This window comes from Choloepus didactylus, chromosome 20 (genome assembly GCF_015220235.1).
Source record: "Choloepus didactylus isolate mChoDid1 chromosome 20, mChoDid1.pri, whole genome shotgun sequence".
In the NCBI taxonomy this organism is placed as follows: domain Eukaryota; kingdom Metazoa; phylum Chordata; class Mammalia; order Pilosa; family Megalonychidae; genus Choloepus; species Choloepus didactylus.
The window spans coordinates 10,487,173-10,504,196 of record NC_051326.1 but is presented as its reverse complement, the minus strand read 5'-3'; positions in this window follow the sequence as shown (position 1 = coordinate 10,504,196).

The following is a 17,024-nucleotide window of genomic DNA, read 5'->3' as shown; positions in this document are numbered from 1 at the left end:
TAGCAAGGAATTTTGAGACTCCTGCTTCATGGTTGTTTAATCATGAAGGAAAGGACAGATCTGAAAATCTATGTGATTATTCCAAAAACCATTTTTACGGGTCTGCAAATGAACTCACTACATGTTTGTTTGTTTTAGAAAATGTATTTCAGTATTTGCAGCATTTTGCTAATGCAAGAAACCTATTCCCTGAAATTAGGGTCAGCTTCAAAAGCGTCTGTCTTGGTATACATTTTCTTTCTGACAGATTTTGCGGCAATGTTCATTTCATTTTAAAATGTAAAGTATATGTGTAGGGAACTAGTCTTATTACAGAATTATTATTGTTATTACTAGTAGAAGTAGCAAACATATGGAATGATTGTATGTACAAGTCTTGTTTGCTCCACCAGAGAACTGCTTCCTGGAGTTAGCCAAGGCTGAGCCTAAAACACTTTTGAATCCCTTCTGTCTCCCTGACCAGTGCGTTTCAATAGCATCCTATCCTTGGCCCATCACAAGTACTCAGAAAAGCCCTTCCTGGCAGATATTTGCTAATTATTTGCACATTTATTTTTCTAGCCTGGTACCTTGCTTCATTTTCCATCTTCCTGACCAGTACAGTGCTCAGTTTAAAGAAGGTTCTTAAATATAATGGACTAGCTTTGAGTCTGACACATTTTCTGCAGATGATAATACCAGCTTAAAAGTGACTCTTTCTGCTCTGCATACTCTGTATTTTCATATATGTACTGCATCAAAAAGAAAACTACTTCCTGGTGCCAGAGACCTTAATTGGAAATTATTAATAATTCTTTAATGAAAAACCATGTTCAGGGACTACAGAAAAAACTGGGAGACAGAAATTAGAAGTGCTCTCACAATTCCTTTGGCCTCTTTACATTTCGGAAATCAGTGAGGAATTTTGAGACTCCTGCTTCATGGTTGTTTAGTAATTAAGGAAAAGACAGACCTAAAAACCTGTGGGATTCTTCCAAGAAACATCTCTACAGGTCTGCAAACCATCTCGCTACTTGTTTGTTTGCTTGTTTTTAATTTCGCACCACTGCAAAGGAAGCTGTATCTTAATGTTTTGTACCAATATAATGAGTTAGTAGTAAGACAGTTTCCATCACACTTTATACATGTCTTTGTAATGTTATTAAATATTTATACATCAGTTTCTTCTACTAGTCACTGAGTTATTCTAGGAGAATGCATTCTTCTACCTTTTATCTTCAGTGATTGGCAGAGTATCAGTTGCATAATGTTTCAATTATCTATTGCTGCATAACAAAAATACCCCAAAACTTAGCTTAAAACAGCAAAAGTTTCTTATGTCCCACAATTCTGTGAGTTGACTAGGCAACCCTTCTGCATTCAGTTAGGAGCTGAGCTGGGGCCTGCCTCACATGTCTGTCAGGTGCTGTTGTTTTTTGACAGGGCACCCCAGTTTTCCACCTTACAAGACCTGCCTTTCCCTGTTAGTCTAACCCAGCTTCCCTAGTGTCTATAGTGGCTGGGTTCCGAGAAAGCCAATGGTGAAGCTACCAGGCTTCTTAGAGGTTGGCCCCAGTGCTGGCACTGTGTCATGTCTGCCACATCCTATTAGTCAAAGAAAGTTCTGAAGCCAGCCTTGATTCAAGTGCAAATGAAATAGATTCCACCTCTTGAAGGCAGGACTGGTCAGCTACTCCCAGGATGGGAACAAGTGTAGGTGGTCATCTTTGAAGGCAATCTGGTTAGCTTCTGATACACGTTTGTTGAACAGATTGGTAAATGAACAGTGGGAAAACCCAGCCTGCATGACACCCAGAACTGAGAAGGATCAAATACTAGAGAGAACGTACATATCTCCCTGTCTTCCTCTTTCTCCTTCTCTCTCCCACCTCTCTGTCTTTTTCATGCGTTCAGGAATTTTCTATAATGGTTCAGCCTTTGCCTGAAAGAGAATGAAGTGACTGGCATTCAGATGTGGGAAAGACCCAGAGCAATGAAATTCCATGATGGGTTTGGGGAACAGTGAGTAATTCGGAGTGGCTGACACTGTGGGATATGTAGAGGAGTGGTGCAGGATGAAACTGAAAATATGCAATGAGGACCTTATATGACTTAGAAAGGACTGCTTGATAGCTGAGTAAACAATGGCCACAATACGCCTTGTTGTTGGAAAGATAAGGCTCATACAGTGGGTTTTGGTCACTGGCTAGAACCATAGCTGCTGTGGAAATCTGCAGGTATCCTTGGCAGTTGTCATGGAGAAGAATGGATCAGTGCGAGACCTTGTCCAACAGCTTTCGTGAGGAAAATCATGTTTGTTGAGAGCACAGTACTGAATTTATTTTGTTCCAAGAGATGTATTTCAAAGAAGGCCTTGCATATGCATTTGGAACCAACTATTCTATAGACTGGGAACTAAATCCCACCGGACATTAGAGAGAATATAAATTTGGTTCACTTTTCTTAACAGACTGCTACATACCTAGATAAATAGAATGACTATACTTAGAAAAAGGGGCAGTGAGGGAGATAAAATGATGGCTTTTAAATTTTTATTCTTTCTGCTCAAAAGAAAGTGCTTTAAACAAGGAGGTAAATTCATAAGATTTTTTTTCCTAAGGATTTGGGGGAAACAATAAGCTGAAGTGGCCCCTTGCTATTACCGTCCTTGCTTTTTATCCTCCTCCTCCTCTCCACCCTCCCCTAGTCTTCTCTTTCTCCTGACACACAGCTTCAGTTGTTACTATTTTAATCATATGGATGCACCCAGGAAGCTCTTTAATTCAATGTATTCATACACAAGTTCATTTTTGGGATACTGCTGGGTAGCATTGGGATGTATTAATCCTAGCATTAACCTGTCCCTTCTGTGCCTTTCTATGATCAAGAATTCTTTCCTGACCTAGTGAATTCACGATCACATTTCTAAAGATGGTCCTTGGTGGACTGATCCAGTTGCTTGTAGCTGTCAGTTTCACAACCTGGGGTGTGGAATAGGACAGTTACAGTGTCACAGTACTGGTCATCTAGACATGGATTCACACACACACACACATCCCTGTACAAGCTGGGATCTATCCATCCTAGTTCCTTCCCGAACCCCAGGAAATGTCACATGTTGTCAGGGTGGAATGCTTATTCCTCTGGTGTCTATGAGGAGAGAGAGGTTTTCTCCTGTACACTCCTAACCTATTGCCCATCCCTTCACTTTTTCCTTTCTGCAAGAAGAGGAGTACATTCTGCTTAATATTTTGGGAGCAGCAACTAAAGATGCCAAACACAGATGCTCTTCCTTTCCCCTCAAGGTCATGCCTGCCATAGAGAGCTCAGACTTTGGTCTGCCTTTGGTTAGTGGGGGCTTAGTCGTAAAGTTCTGCCCTTGCAGGACAAGGCCTGTGGTTTCCTAGCAAAGCTTGCAATGAGTGGGTAATTTATATTCAAGGATGTCAAATATCCATAATTGCACGTAGTTAACAGGCCTAAATCTATATTCTCTGCTCTAGCCTTTGGCAGCAGTAGATGTGATATTTTCATTTTTGTCTTCCTGATTCATTTCTCTTTCAAAGTTATCAGAAGTAAAATAGAGAGGTCAGGCTGCCATTGATTAGCCCTGTTCAACTCAACAATTATGACTCAATTTTCCTCTAGCCCTTGTTGTCGGACCCCTCTGAATCTCTCTTCCGCAAGTTGAGAATGATCTAGCTATATCGCCCTCCAGTCTTGCTCCCATTAGTAGGCTCATATTAGTTTCATCAAACTGGGAAGATGTGACTAGAAAGAAAACTACTTTGGCCAGGACTTGCATGAGGGTGCAGATCATGGACCATAACTGCTGACAAATGTGAGAAGAGCAGGGGAAACCCAGATACGTGCCGTTTCTTCGGAACTCCAGTACCCAAGATTATTCTTTCTTAGATGAAGGGGAGGAGCAGAATTGAGAGAAATAGTTCTCTTTTCTTTTCTTTCCTTTTCTTCTGCTCTCCTCCCCTTCCCTCCCCTTCCCTCCCATCCCTTCCCCTCTCCTCTCTTCTCGCAAGAGGATCCCTTTGTTTGGAGACATTTGGACCCAATATATAGGACAGATAAAAACGATGCTGCCAAAGATAAAGTAGGAGGAAAAAGGCTAGGGCTGCGTATTACCTCTCTGCTCACCAGGGACCTCCAATATACACGTATCTCGTGCGGTTGGAGCTCATTGTGAAAACCGCTGGGACAGGAGAAAGCTTGCTGCCCTGGAAGTCAAGCACAAGAGAATTTGTGTCCATAAATGCCTCAGTGAACAAAGAGCACTTGGACAAACCAATTCATTTTCTCATCTCCTGTGAGATACAACTAGACTCCTAAGTCCCTTCTGGCTTGTAGAATCAGTGATCTTTATTTTAAAAAGTGGAAGAGGACCAAAATTCTAATTTCCTGGGGTATCACATCTCATGTCCCTGTTCTTTAATTTTCTACAGTGCCTGACACAAAGATGACAGTCAGTGAATGTTTAAAGACTGAATGAGGAAATTAATTAATAAATAGAAAAAGTTGATAGCTGTCCTTAGGAGCAACTGAGTGCAAGAATGAGGCATGAAATATGTACTGAAGAATCTTATTCAGAAAGTTTCTCTATTGACTTTTCAAAGATCAGAAATCTATAGACCTAAAATTACCTTCTCTATTTTTCAAAGGTAATTTTTTTTACAAAGAGAAATCCCTGTCTGTTGGAATACAGATCTCTCCTGCTGCAAACACCTGTTTCTGAGAAATTTGGCTGCTTTATCATTCTAACACATTGGGAACAGACTACCCACAGGCTTTGCAGAGCAAGTAGAACAAAGATATAGGATTGTTCCATATAGGTGGGAAGATAATTTGTTCATGGAAAAAGTTTTTTCAAGTGCATATAAGTTTCTGATTTCAGCCATATTTTTTCTCTGTTTCTCCTTTTTCTCTAGAAAATGAAAAACAGCATCTTTTTTTCCCAATTTTATTGAGATATATTCACATACCATGAAACCATCCAAAGTATACAATCACTGGCTCGCAGTATCTTCACATAGTTGTGCATACATCCCCATGATCAATTTTAGAACATTTTCCTTACTCCAGAACAGAAATAAGAATAAAAAATAAAACCCGAATCCTCCCATACCCTTTATCCCCCCTGAATGTTGACCCATAGTTTGGGTGTAGCAAATTTGTTACTGTTGATGAAAGAATATTAAAATATTACTAACTATAGTCCATAGTTTGCAATAGCTATGTTTTTTCCCATATACTCCTCTATTATTTTTTAACAATTTTAGTAGTTCAAGCAAGAACTTATTTACATACCTGATTTTAAACAACCACTTTCAATCAAGTTCACCTACAATATGGCACTAATACTTATAATCCCAATAATGAGCTACCAACATCTCTATCCATTCCCAAACATTTAAGTTGAACCTCATTAACAATTCTGTACATATTAGATAGCCGCTCTCCATTCTCTAGCTTCTATCTCTAGGCCACCTGTATTCTATATTTTAAGACTCTGCATTTACATTTTCTAGGTAGTTGATGATAGTGAAGTCATACAATACCTGTCCTCTCGTGTCTGGCTTATTTCACTCAGCATTGTGTCCTCAAGGTTCATCCATGTTGTCACATGCTTCACGACCTCATTCCTTCTCACTGCTGCATAATATTCCATCATATGTATGCACCACATTTTGTTTGTCCACTCCTCTGTCAATGGACACTTGGATTGTTTCCATCTTATGGTGATTGTGAATAATGCCACTATGAACATATATAATCTGCAAATATCTGTTCATGTCACTCCTTTCAGATCTTCTTGGTATATACCAAGAAGTGGCATTGCTGGGTCATAGCACAACTCCATATTTAGTTTTCTGAGGAACTGCCAAAATGTCTTCCACAGCAGCTGTACCATTTTACATTCCCACCATCAGTGAATAAGTGTTCCTATTTCTCCACATCCTTTCCAAAATTTGTAGTTTCTTGTTGGTTTAATAGTGGCCATTCTAATAGGTGTGAGATGATATCTCATTGTGGTTTTGATTTGCATTTCCCTAATGGCTAATGAAATGAACATCTTTTCATGTGTTTTTTAGCTGTTTGTATTTCCTCTTTGGAAAAAATGTCTATCCATTTTATAATTGGTTTCTTTGTCCTTTTATTGTTGAGTTGTAGGATTTCTTTGTATATACTAGATATCAAACCCTTATCAGAAATATGGTTACCAAATATTCTCTCCCATTCAGTTGGTTGTCTCTTCACCTTTTTAAAAAAATCCTTTGAAAGCACAAAAGTGTTAAATCTTAAGGAGTTCCCATTTATCTAATTTTTTTGTTTCATTGCTTGTGCTTTGGATATAAGGTCTAAGAAACTACCTCCTATTGCAAGATCTTGAAGATGTTTCCCTATATTTTCTTCTAAGAGTTTTACGGTACTGGGTCTTATATTTAGGTCTTTTATCTGCTTTGAATTAATTTTCATATAGGGTGAGATGTAGGGATCCTCTTTCATTCCTTAGGATATGGATATCCAGTTCTCCCAGCCCCATTTATTGAAGAGACTAATCTGTCCAAGTTCAGTGGATTTGGGAACCTTATCAAAAATCAATTGACCATTTTTGCTCAGATGTTGCCACTTTCTGTCAGCAATCTCTGCAAATAATCTCACTACCATCCCCTTACAAGGGACATGACTCCCAGTGTTGTAATCCTCCCTGGCAATAAGGGACAGGACTCCCAGGGATGAGCCTGATCTTGGTACCATGGGATTGACAATGCCTTCTTTACCAAAAGGGGGAAAAGAAATGAAACAAAACAAAGCTTCAGTGGCTAAGAGATATCAGATAGAGTAGAGAGATAAATCTGGAGGTAATTCTTATGCATTTTATAAATATTCGTTGTTAGTTTCTAGAGTATTAGAATGCCTAGAATAAAATACCTGAATCTCTTGAGTGGTAATCCAGTAAACTTGATTCTTGATCATAATTGTATAACTATATAGCTTTTATCATGTGACCATGTGATAGTGAAAACCTGGTGACTGACACTCACTTTAACCAGTATATGAACAGATAAGTAATAAAATAATGACAAAAAATATATAAACAATAGGGGGGATAAGGGGTATCAGATGGTTTGAGTACTCTTCTTTTATATATATATTTTTTTTCTCTATTTTGAAGTAATGAAAATGTTTGAAAATTGATTTTGGTGATGAATGCACAACTATATTTTGGTACTGTGAGCCACTGATTGTGTACTTTGTATGGATTATATGGTGTGTGACTATATCTCAATAAAATTGCATTAAAAATCAATTGACCATTGACCTGCGGGTCTATTTTAGATTTCTCAATTCAATTCCATTGATCAATATATCTATCTATATGCAAATACCATGCTCTTTTGATCACTGTGGCTTTATAATAAGATTTCAAGTCAGGAAGTTTAAGTCCTCCCACTTTGTTCTTCCTTTGTAGGATGCTTTTGGCTATTCAAGGCCCCTTTACCTTCCAAATAAATTCCATAACTAACTTTTCCAAGTCCTCAGAGTAGGTTGTTGGAATCTTGATTGTATTGCATTGAATCTTTAGATCAATTTGGGTAGAACTGACTTCTTCACGACATTTAGCCTTGCTATCAAAGAACATGGAATGTCTTTCCACCTATTTAGGTCTTCTTTGATTTCTTTTAGCAATGTTTTGTGGTTTTCTCTGTAAAGGTCCTTTACATCCTTAGTTAAGTTCATTCCTAGATACTTGATTCTTTTAGTTGCTCTTGTGAATGGAAATTTTTTAATTGCCTCCTCGGTTAGCTCATTACTACTGTAAAGAAACTCTACTGATTTTTGCGCATTAATCTTATATCCCACCACTTTGCTGAATTTGTTTATTAGCTTTGTCATAGATTTCTCAGAATTTTCCAAATGTAGGATCATGTCATCTGCAAATAATGAGAGGTTTACTTCTTCCTTTCTGATTTGGATGCCTTTTATTTCTTTTTCTTTGCTCTAGCTAGAACTTCTAGCACCATGTTGAAGAACGGTGGTGACATTTGGCATCCTTGTCTCCTTCCTGATCTTAGGGGGAGGGCTTTCAGTCTCTCACTGTTGAGTATGATGCTGGCTCTGGGTTTTTCATATATGTCCTTTATCATATAGAGGAATTTCCTTCAATTTCTGATTTTTTATCAAGAAAGTGTTTTTATCAAGTTTTTTTTTTAAGTGTTTTTATCAAGAAAGGATACTAAATTTTGTTGAATGCCTTTTCACTATCAATTGAGATGATCATGTGATTTTTCCCTTTCAATTTCTTAATGTGTTGTATTGCGTAAATTGATTTTCTTGTGTTGAACCACCCTTACATGCCTGGAATAAACCCAACTTGTTTGTGGTATATAATTCTTTTAATGTGCTGTTGGATTCAATTTGCAAGTATTTTGTTGAGAATATTTGCATCTATATTCACTAGAGAGCTTGGTCTGTAGTTCTCCTTTCTCGTAGTATCTTTATTGGGTTTTGTTATTAGAGTGATGTTTGCTTCATACTATGAGTTAGGTAGTGTTCCCTTTTCTTCAATTTTTTGGATGAGTTTGAGCAGGAATGGTGTTAACTTTTCTTGGAAAGTTTGATAAAATTGCCCTGTGAAGGCTTCTGGCCCTGAGCTCTTCTTTGTAGGGAGGTTTTTGATGACTGATTGAATCTCTTTACTTGTGATTGGATTGTGGAGATCTTCTATTTCTTCTCGAGTTAGTATAGGTTGTCCATGTATTTCTAGGAAATTGTCCATTTCCTCTAAGTTGCCGATTTTGTTGGCATACTTTGTTCGTAGTATCCTCTTATTTTTTTTTTTATTTGTTTGAGGTCCATTGTAATGCCCTCCCTCTCATTTCTGATTTTATTTATTTGTCTTTTCTCTTTAGACTTTGTCAGTCTAGCTAAGGGTTTGTCAATCTTGTTGGTCTTCTTAAAGAAAAACTTTTGGTTTTATTGATTCTTTCTATTTTTTTTGTTCTCTAATTAATTTGTTTCTGCTTTAATCTTTGTTATTTCTTTTCTTCTATTTGTTTTAGTGTTAGCTTGCTGCTCTTTCTTTAGTTTCCTCAATTGTTCACTTAGGTCATTGGTTTTAGCTTTTTCCTCCTTTTTAATGTAGGCATTTAGTGCAATACACTAATACACTAAATGCCTCTCAGCACTGCTTTTGCTGCATCCCATACATTTTGATACATTGTTCTCATTTTCATTCCTCTCCAGATATTTACTGACTTCTCTTGCAGTTTGTTCTTTGACCCACTGATTGTTTAAGTGTGTGCTTTTTAACCTCCATATATTTGTGGATTTTCTAGTTCATTGGTGGTTATTGAATTCCAGCTTCATTCCATTATGATCTGAGAAAGTGCTTTGAATAATTTCAGTCTTATTTAAAAATATTAAGACTTGTTTTGTGCCCCAGCATATGAGCTATCCTGGAGAATGTTCCATGAGCACTTGAGAAGAATGTATATCCTGGTGTCTTAGGGTGCAACAATCCATATATGTCTGTTAGGTCTAATTCGTTTATCATATTGTTCAGGTTCTCTAACCTCTATCTGGTTGTTTTATCTATAGAAGAGAGTGGTGTGTTGAAGTCTCTCACTATTATTGTAGAAATGTCTATAGCTCCTTTAGGTTTGCCAGGGTTTGCTTCATGTACTTTGGAGCTCCAAAATTGAGTGCATAAATATTTATGATAGTTATTTCTTCTTGGTTAATTGCCCATTTTATTAAAATATAGTGTCCTTCCTTGTCTCTTAAGCCATCTTTACATGTAATGTCTATTTTGTTTGATATTAGTGTAGCTACCCCAGCTTTCTTTTGACTACTACTTGTATAGAATATCAATTTCCATCCTTTAACTTTCAACCTATTTGTATCTTTGGATCTAGGATGAGTCTCTTGTAAACAGCCTATAGATGGATCATATTTTTAAATCCATTCTGCCAATTTGTGTCTTTTAATTGGGGAGTTTAATCTGTTAACATTCAAAGTTATTACCAAAAAGACAGTGCTTGAGTCAACCATCTTATCCTTTCGTTTTTATTTGTCAGATTTATTTTTTCTCTCTCTCATTTTATCCTTTGTTGCCTTTACTAATAATCTTCAGTTCTGTGCCCTCTTCCAGACCTCTCTCTCCTTTTTTTTTTTTTTTTTTTTTTTTTTTCAGCCAGCAGAACTCCCTTTAGTATTTCTGGTAGAGCAGGTCTCTGGTTAATAAATTCTCTCAGGATTTGTTTGTCTGTGAAAGTGTCAAACTCTCCCTCACTTTTGAAGGACAGCTGTGTTGGCTAAAGAATTCCTGGCTGGCAATGTTTTCTCTTTCAGAATGTTAAATATATTGTACCACTGCCTTCTTGCCTGCAAAGTGCCCAAGGAGCAGTCAGTGCTTATTCTTATGTGGCTTCCCTTGTATTTGCTGATTTGGTTTTCTCTTTCTGCTTTCAGAAGTCTCTTCTCTTCAGCATTTGACAGCCTGATTAGTATGCATCTTGGAGTGGGTCTATTTGGATTTATTCTATTTGGAGTACATTGGAGTTCTTTGATTTGCATATTTATATCTTTTATCAAGGTTGGGAAGTTTCCCTCAAATATCTCCTCAACTAATCTTCCTAGCTCTTTACTCTTCTCCTTCTGGGAAACCAATGATTCCTATATTTGCACACTTTGTGTTATCAGTCATTTTCCTGAGATCCAATTCAAAATTTTCCCTCTTTTTCACCATTTGTCTTTTGTGCGTTTGAATTCAGTTGCTCTTCCCTCTAGTTCTCTTATTCTTTCTTCTGCTTCTTCACATCTGCTCTTGTGTGTATCTAGTATATTTTAAATTTGAACTACAGTATCTTTCATTTCTATAAGATTTGCTATTTTCCCTTTTTTTCTTTAAAATTCTTCTTTATGCTCTTGTAGTGTCATCTTGATATCCTTTATCTCTTTAGTCAACTCATGGAAGTTATTTAGGAGACTTGTATGAACATTTTTGATTAGTTGCTCTAAATTCTGTGTCTCCTCTGGCTTTTTAATTTGGTCATTTGGCTTTGTCATATCGTCTTGATTCTTCACGTGTGTTGTGATTTTTTTGCTGATTTCTTGGCATTTTATTATCTTGATAAGGGTATTTTGAAAATTGATTTCCCTCTCTTGTCTAAGATTTTGTAGTTGCTTGGGTTTGCACTGAATGTCTCCTTTGGCACTTGGTTTGTCAGTAATTCGCAGCCAAACCAGGGTTGGGGCTTCACGCAGGAGGTGCAACACCTTTCAGAAGTCCATTAGGGACTGGGCAGAAAAGTATTTTGCCAGACTGCACTTTCCCAGTCTTCCCAGCAGATGGAGCTCTTGGGCTACCTCTTCCCCACAACCCTGTCTCTCCCCAGCTGTGGCAGCCCACTAGGTCAGGACTGAGCCAGGCAACAATCCAATTAAGATTGCAGTTCTCCATGAATACTGGAAGCTGCTGGCTCCAGGGGTTAGAGGGTGGGCAATGCACACCTTGGCTGTGACCCTGCCTGTGGGCACATGTGTCTGGTGATTCTCAGGCTCTTATATGGAATAATCTCAGGCTGGTGGACTGAGAAGTTCAACTTCCACAGCCAGCAGCTGACCCAGGAGTGCTCTGCTGCTTGCTGGCCAGCAAGACCCAGGTTTGTTTTAGGCACTGCTTTGGCAGTTCTGTCATCCATATTTCTCAGCCAAAATAGGGCCCATGCAGGGAGTGTAGACCAGCTCCAGTGGGCCTGGGATAGGGTCTGGAGAGGCTCTAAAATGCCCTGCAGTTCCCCTGTACTTTCTGGCCTGCCCATCCGATGGTGCTGTACAGTGACTTAATCATCCTCCGAAGCTGTTTTCCTCCTGGAGCCCAGGCAGCATCTTACTGTGTGGGGCTGAAGCAGGTTCCTGTCCCTCACTTCACCAGCCAAAATCTGGCTCAGTGTTGGGATGTGTCCACACTTTACTTGGGGTGGAGGACTCCCCCAGCTGCCCCAGTCCGCAGCAGTCCCCCAGGCAAGGATCAGGCCATCCAATGCTGTTTCCCTAAAGGGTGGGGGAGGGGCACCAGGACCCAGGGCTGGAAATACAGTCTCTGTCCACATTTTCCCAGACTCTTCATCCCTCACTCTCCTGGGCCTTGAAATGTCCTCCCCTATCCCCTGGGTCCCCGAACAGATGATCTGGGTATTTTCTGCCTGGCTACTTGTTGCTTTTAGGGAAGATTTTGTGGTTCCTTCCTAATCCTATATTTTGGAAATTCCTCCTTGTTGCTGTTTTGTATTTCACCCTCCCCTGCAGTTTAAGTTCTGCTGTGGGTAACTGTGGGCTGGGGTCTCTGTGTCGGGATGTAGGTGGGGATCTGTGTCGCTGCAGATTTTATAGTCTGTGTTCCTGGTGGGGGGTGGGAAGGATCCTGCTGCTTCTGTGCACTTCCCAAGCTGGGTGGGACTGAGTGAGGGGTTGGGGAAAAGACTGGCTGATCTGGGACAGAAGTTTCCTACCTGATATTTTCCTCTTTCTTCAATTCAGTGTTATGTTATTTGGATTCTTCTCCAGTCCATACCTTCCTCCAGAGCTCTGAACAAGTGAGAATTGTTCTTTTTTTAGCTGAATATCATTTGTACTGTCAGTGTATTCATATTATTTTTTTTTTTTTGAATAACATATTAAATTGTTTGGACCTAACTACTTAATTAATTTGGCTTGGGTACACTGTTTACTTATGGTGGCAACCACACAGGGTTCGATTTTTAAAGAAGACTCACAGGATCCCAAATGGTGGTGCTTATGAATCCACAGTTTATCAAAAGGAAAGGATACAGTTTAGACACAGCCCTAAAATAAGGATATGTACTACAGCCAAAGGCTGCCCAGGGAGTCCCAATACGAGTTCTAATTGTCCTCCCTCTTCTGTCCTCCCTCTCACAGACCAGGAGCCACCACTGTGTGTGGGAGCACATGGAACCAGGGAGCCCTAAACGGCGTCTTAGCTGGGGCTTTTACCCCCTGATGGTCATGTAAGCCTATTTCCTTCTATATAGCCAGTTTGGATGATAAAACCCTCCAGGGGTCTTGCCAAAACCAGGTGCAAACTGCCAATCTTGGTGTTTTCAACAAACCATGCTGGCACAAACCTCCTCAGACCCCTGGCCACAAAGGGACACTGTTGATCATTATGTTTCATGTCTTGACCAGGCTCAGTACCCTGAACTTGTATGTCTTACTCCAGTGAAAGAGCTTAGGTCAAGTCCAGGCCTGTTGGAATCCACCCTCCTAGTCCAGGCGTTGTGAAATTAAAGTACTGAGGTTCTAGAGTACCATGATCTGGGAAAGTTTGAAAGCTTCTGTCTTGTAACTTTATTTCAATAAACATATCTACATATGTTGACATGGTAAATAGTTAACAGGAGCAACCTAACACTAGGGGTTTCATCTGACCAGTTTCATCTGACTTAGACTTATTTGCCAGAAAACCAATCTTGTGGATGTAGCTTTGTTTCATTCCTGAACAGAACATTCATCTTTAGAGTGAGTAACAGCACAAGATTTACCTGACCTCACCGTGAACTTGGCAAAATAATAGAAGCCATCGGGTCTGATAGTAAATCATGTGAACAAGACAGAGAGCATAGGACAAGTTATGTTTCGGGTCATGTACTAATCTGGCAAATATGTTAGTTCTTTTGATGTTCCTAATGGTTCTGTCTGTGGAATTCATTTCTCTGTACTCATCAAAGCTTTGCTGTCTCACCCACTAATCTGATTTAAACTACCATTGGTGTGTGGTGACTCAAATCTACAACTTCAACTCAGCTGCCTCCTGGGATTCAGTTTGAGAAACCCAAATACTTACACATCCTTTCTTCATAATGCATGGGCTTTTAATACTTAACAAGTCTGCATCTATGTTTATTATCTTCTCCACTTCCCACCTTTACCCCCAAATCTGCTTCTCTGGCTCAATTTCCTGTCTTGGTTAATGGTACCAACATCTTCTAAGTTACCCAACCTAGACAGTTGGCTGTGGTGTTACCCTCCCCAATTGCCAATATCCTTTTAAAACCTCTTCTACCTATACTAGAGGCAATGCTGCATTTCAGAAATTTCTCACTTATAAATTATGACTATCTTCTAATACTTGCCCTCTCAGCTTCATCCTCCACATTTGTATAGATGGCAATAATCATCATATTGCAGTTAAGATGATGTTACTTCCTTCAGGTCAATGGGATTTTGGCTCCGTAATGTCAGCCAGAGTAAGCTGCTGTTCCTAAGCAGATCATTGAAGGCTCTCTGGGATATGGTCCTACTCTCTCTCCAGTCATATTATGCTTCTCACAATACCTGTGACAAGCTGGACTGATTCTGCACTGGGCCATGTTGTGCCCTCTACCTGGAATGTTGTTTTCACCTTTCCTTTCTAGTCATTTCTAAAGCTTAAATTCAGGCTTCATCACCTTTTGGAGTTACAGCAGCAATTAAGCCTAAGTGGGATTCATGATCCGGCCATTTCTCATGAATTGGTGAGCTAATAGTTCAGCTAGTAAGGTATATGTCTTTCTTTAGCAGAAGAGCTTAGGCCAAGTCCAGGCCTGTTGGAATTCACCCTCATAGTCCAGGCATTGTGAAAATAAGGTGCCGAGATCCTAGAATACCTCCTGAGCTAAGAGGGGTGCAGAAGACATTTAATGGGGAGAAACTTCTAGACACACGTCCATGTATCTAGAGGACATTTAATGGGGAGAAACTTCTAGACGCACGTCCATGTATCTAGACAGTAGAGTGTGTTGCAGCCAGGGTCTAATATTGAATCCCTTAGCAAGAGAGGCTGCAAGTAAAATTTAAAGGAAACACCCATGTAGGACACTGAGAACATCATTTCCAAGCAGTGATGCTTCAGAGGCAGCTGGGAAGATGCACACCAGGGTTGGAAAGGGGCACACATCTCCACCAAGTGGGGACAGAAAGGAGAGCAGTTCTGCTGGCACCTCGGTGACATGCAGATCCGGCGAGCAGGACAGAAAGCAGGAGTCCTATGGAGCTCACCTTTCCCCTGTCAGTGAGGAGGAGACCCCGGGCTGGTTGGTGAATAGTAGGCAGCAACAGGAAAGCAGGAGCAGAAGGAAACAAGGGAAATGTGTGCCAGCTTCTCAGGTTCCACCTGGGGACTCCCAGAAACATCTGAGGGGAGACTTCATGGCAAGGCCACCACTTCAGTAGATTAGTAGACTAGTCCCAGTAGGTTAGTAGACTCTACTCCCAGTGGGTTAGTGGACTCTACTCCCTGTACAACTTACTCCATCCTCTCTGGTACCTTATCTTTGCCCTGTTGTATGTACAAGGTATAAAGACAGCACTCCAATCACCTTTGGCTTCATTTTTGGGTTCCTACACCTGCCTCCCTGACCAAACGGTAAGTTCCTTGAGGGCAGAGACCATACTCTCCCATCTGTTAAACCCCACAGAGTACAGGGTCAGCAAAAAAGTAGACGTTCATTAGTTCTAATTAACTGGGACTGAATTGCCTCAGAGACCACAGAGAGGATTGAAAGATGAAAGTATCATTTTCTCACTTTGCAACTAAGAGACAACGAGCAAGCTTTCTCATAAACAAAGAAGTGATAACTATCAAAGCACTATTAATCAAAATGTGCTCTGTTTCCTACCGGGCTTTACTCATTAGGAAAATGTGGGAGGGGAGTAAGAGCACAGGCATAAATCAAGGTTATTAATGCAGAAAGGAGTTGCCTTGCCAGAACTAAAAGGTGGCTCCTGGCTTAAAGGAAACAATGAAACTTCTCTGTATTAGAGTTAATTCCAAGAACATGCAAGCTCTCTGTAACTACTGAAATGTAGGAACAAGATTTAATACAGAAGAAGGGAGATTTACTTACACTTTGAAGCATTATTTGTCTCTTTTGTATCCAATTCCAGGATTATTTGAGTTTTCTTCTTTTCCATTTTATTGAAGTGTCCCTACAGTTGATGCACATGAATAATATATCTAAGAATGGTGTTTGAAAATAAAATTAAATAAAAATCACTTTCTTTCCATTGGTAGAATCTTCTCCCCACATTGAAGGAAGACATTAGGAAGTCTAGATGTAGAGAGAGGCAGGCAATATCTGCCCATGTCTGGAGAGCTAGGTGTGGATTTGAGTTACCACTTGGTGCCCGGAGCGTATTGCCTAGAACTGAAAACACAGTTCTGTCTTTGGTTCTGCAACGCTTGCTAAAAATGTTACCAAGTGGTTCATCTATTGCTTGAGGTAGAAAGGAGAATCGATAGAAATGCAGGCAGAACGCCTGCTACAGAAGGCACCATCTCCAACTGGGCCTTGGTCCTTGGATTCTTCCCTGTAAAACAGCAGAGAAAGATTTTTACAGATGCCTTAGGCAGCACAGATGATCCTCAAAGACTTCTTCCTTGGCAGTCTCAAAAGCCACCAAAATGTCTTTATGCCGTCAAATGTTCTGCGTGGGTGTTCATGAGTTTTCTTGTATAGACTTGTCTTTCTGGTCTCTAGTAAAAGTAAACTTTTGAATATGCCACTTACATTTTGCTCTTTTAATGGCCTTAACTCATTTAATTCTTACAAAAATCGTGTAACATGGGTATCGTTATTATCAGCATTTTCCCGTGAAGAACCTGTGCATTAAGAAGTTTAAAGAATTTCTTCATCATTCATGTGGGTAAGTGGCCCGACTGGGTCTTGAACCCTGTATCTATGAATGACATTGATTAACTGCTAATTACACTGCAAAAACCTTCATAGAAATAGCATCCCATAGTCCATGAATGTAATAAATCTCAAATTTTTATAGGTTATTATAACCTATGTGTGTTGATTTTACCTTAAGCTTGTAAAACCCAAAGTAATTTAAATCATCAGTGAGGGTGATAGATTCATTCCCAGAAGGATTTGCAACTTTCAGTAATAAAATTCCATACTAAAATTTTCTACCCAGGGTTCAGGCTTTGAACTAGAAAAAGATGTGGACTCTTTTTTCAAGGA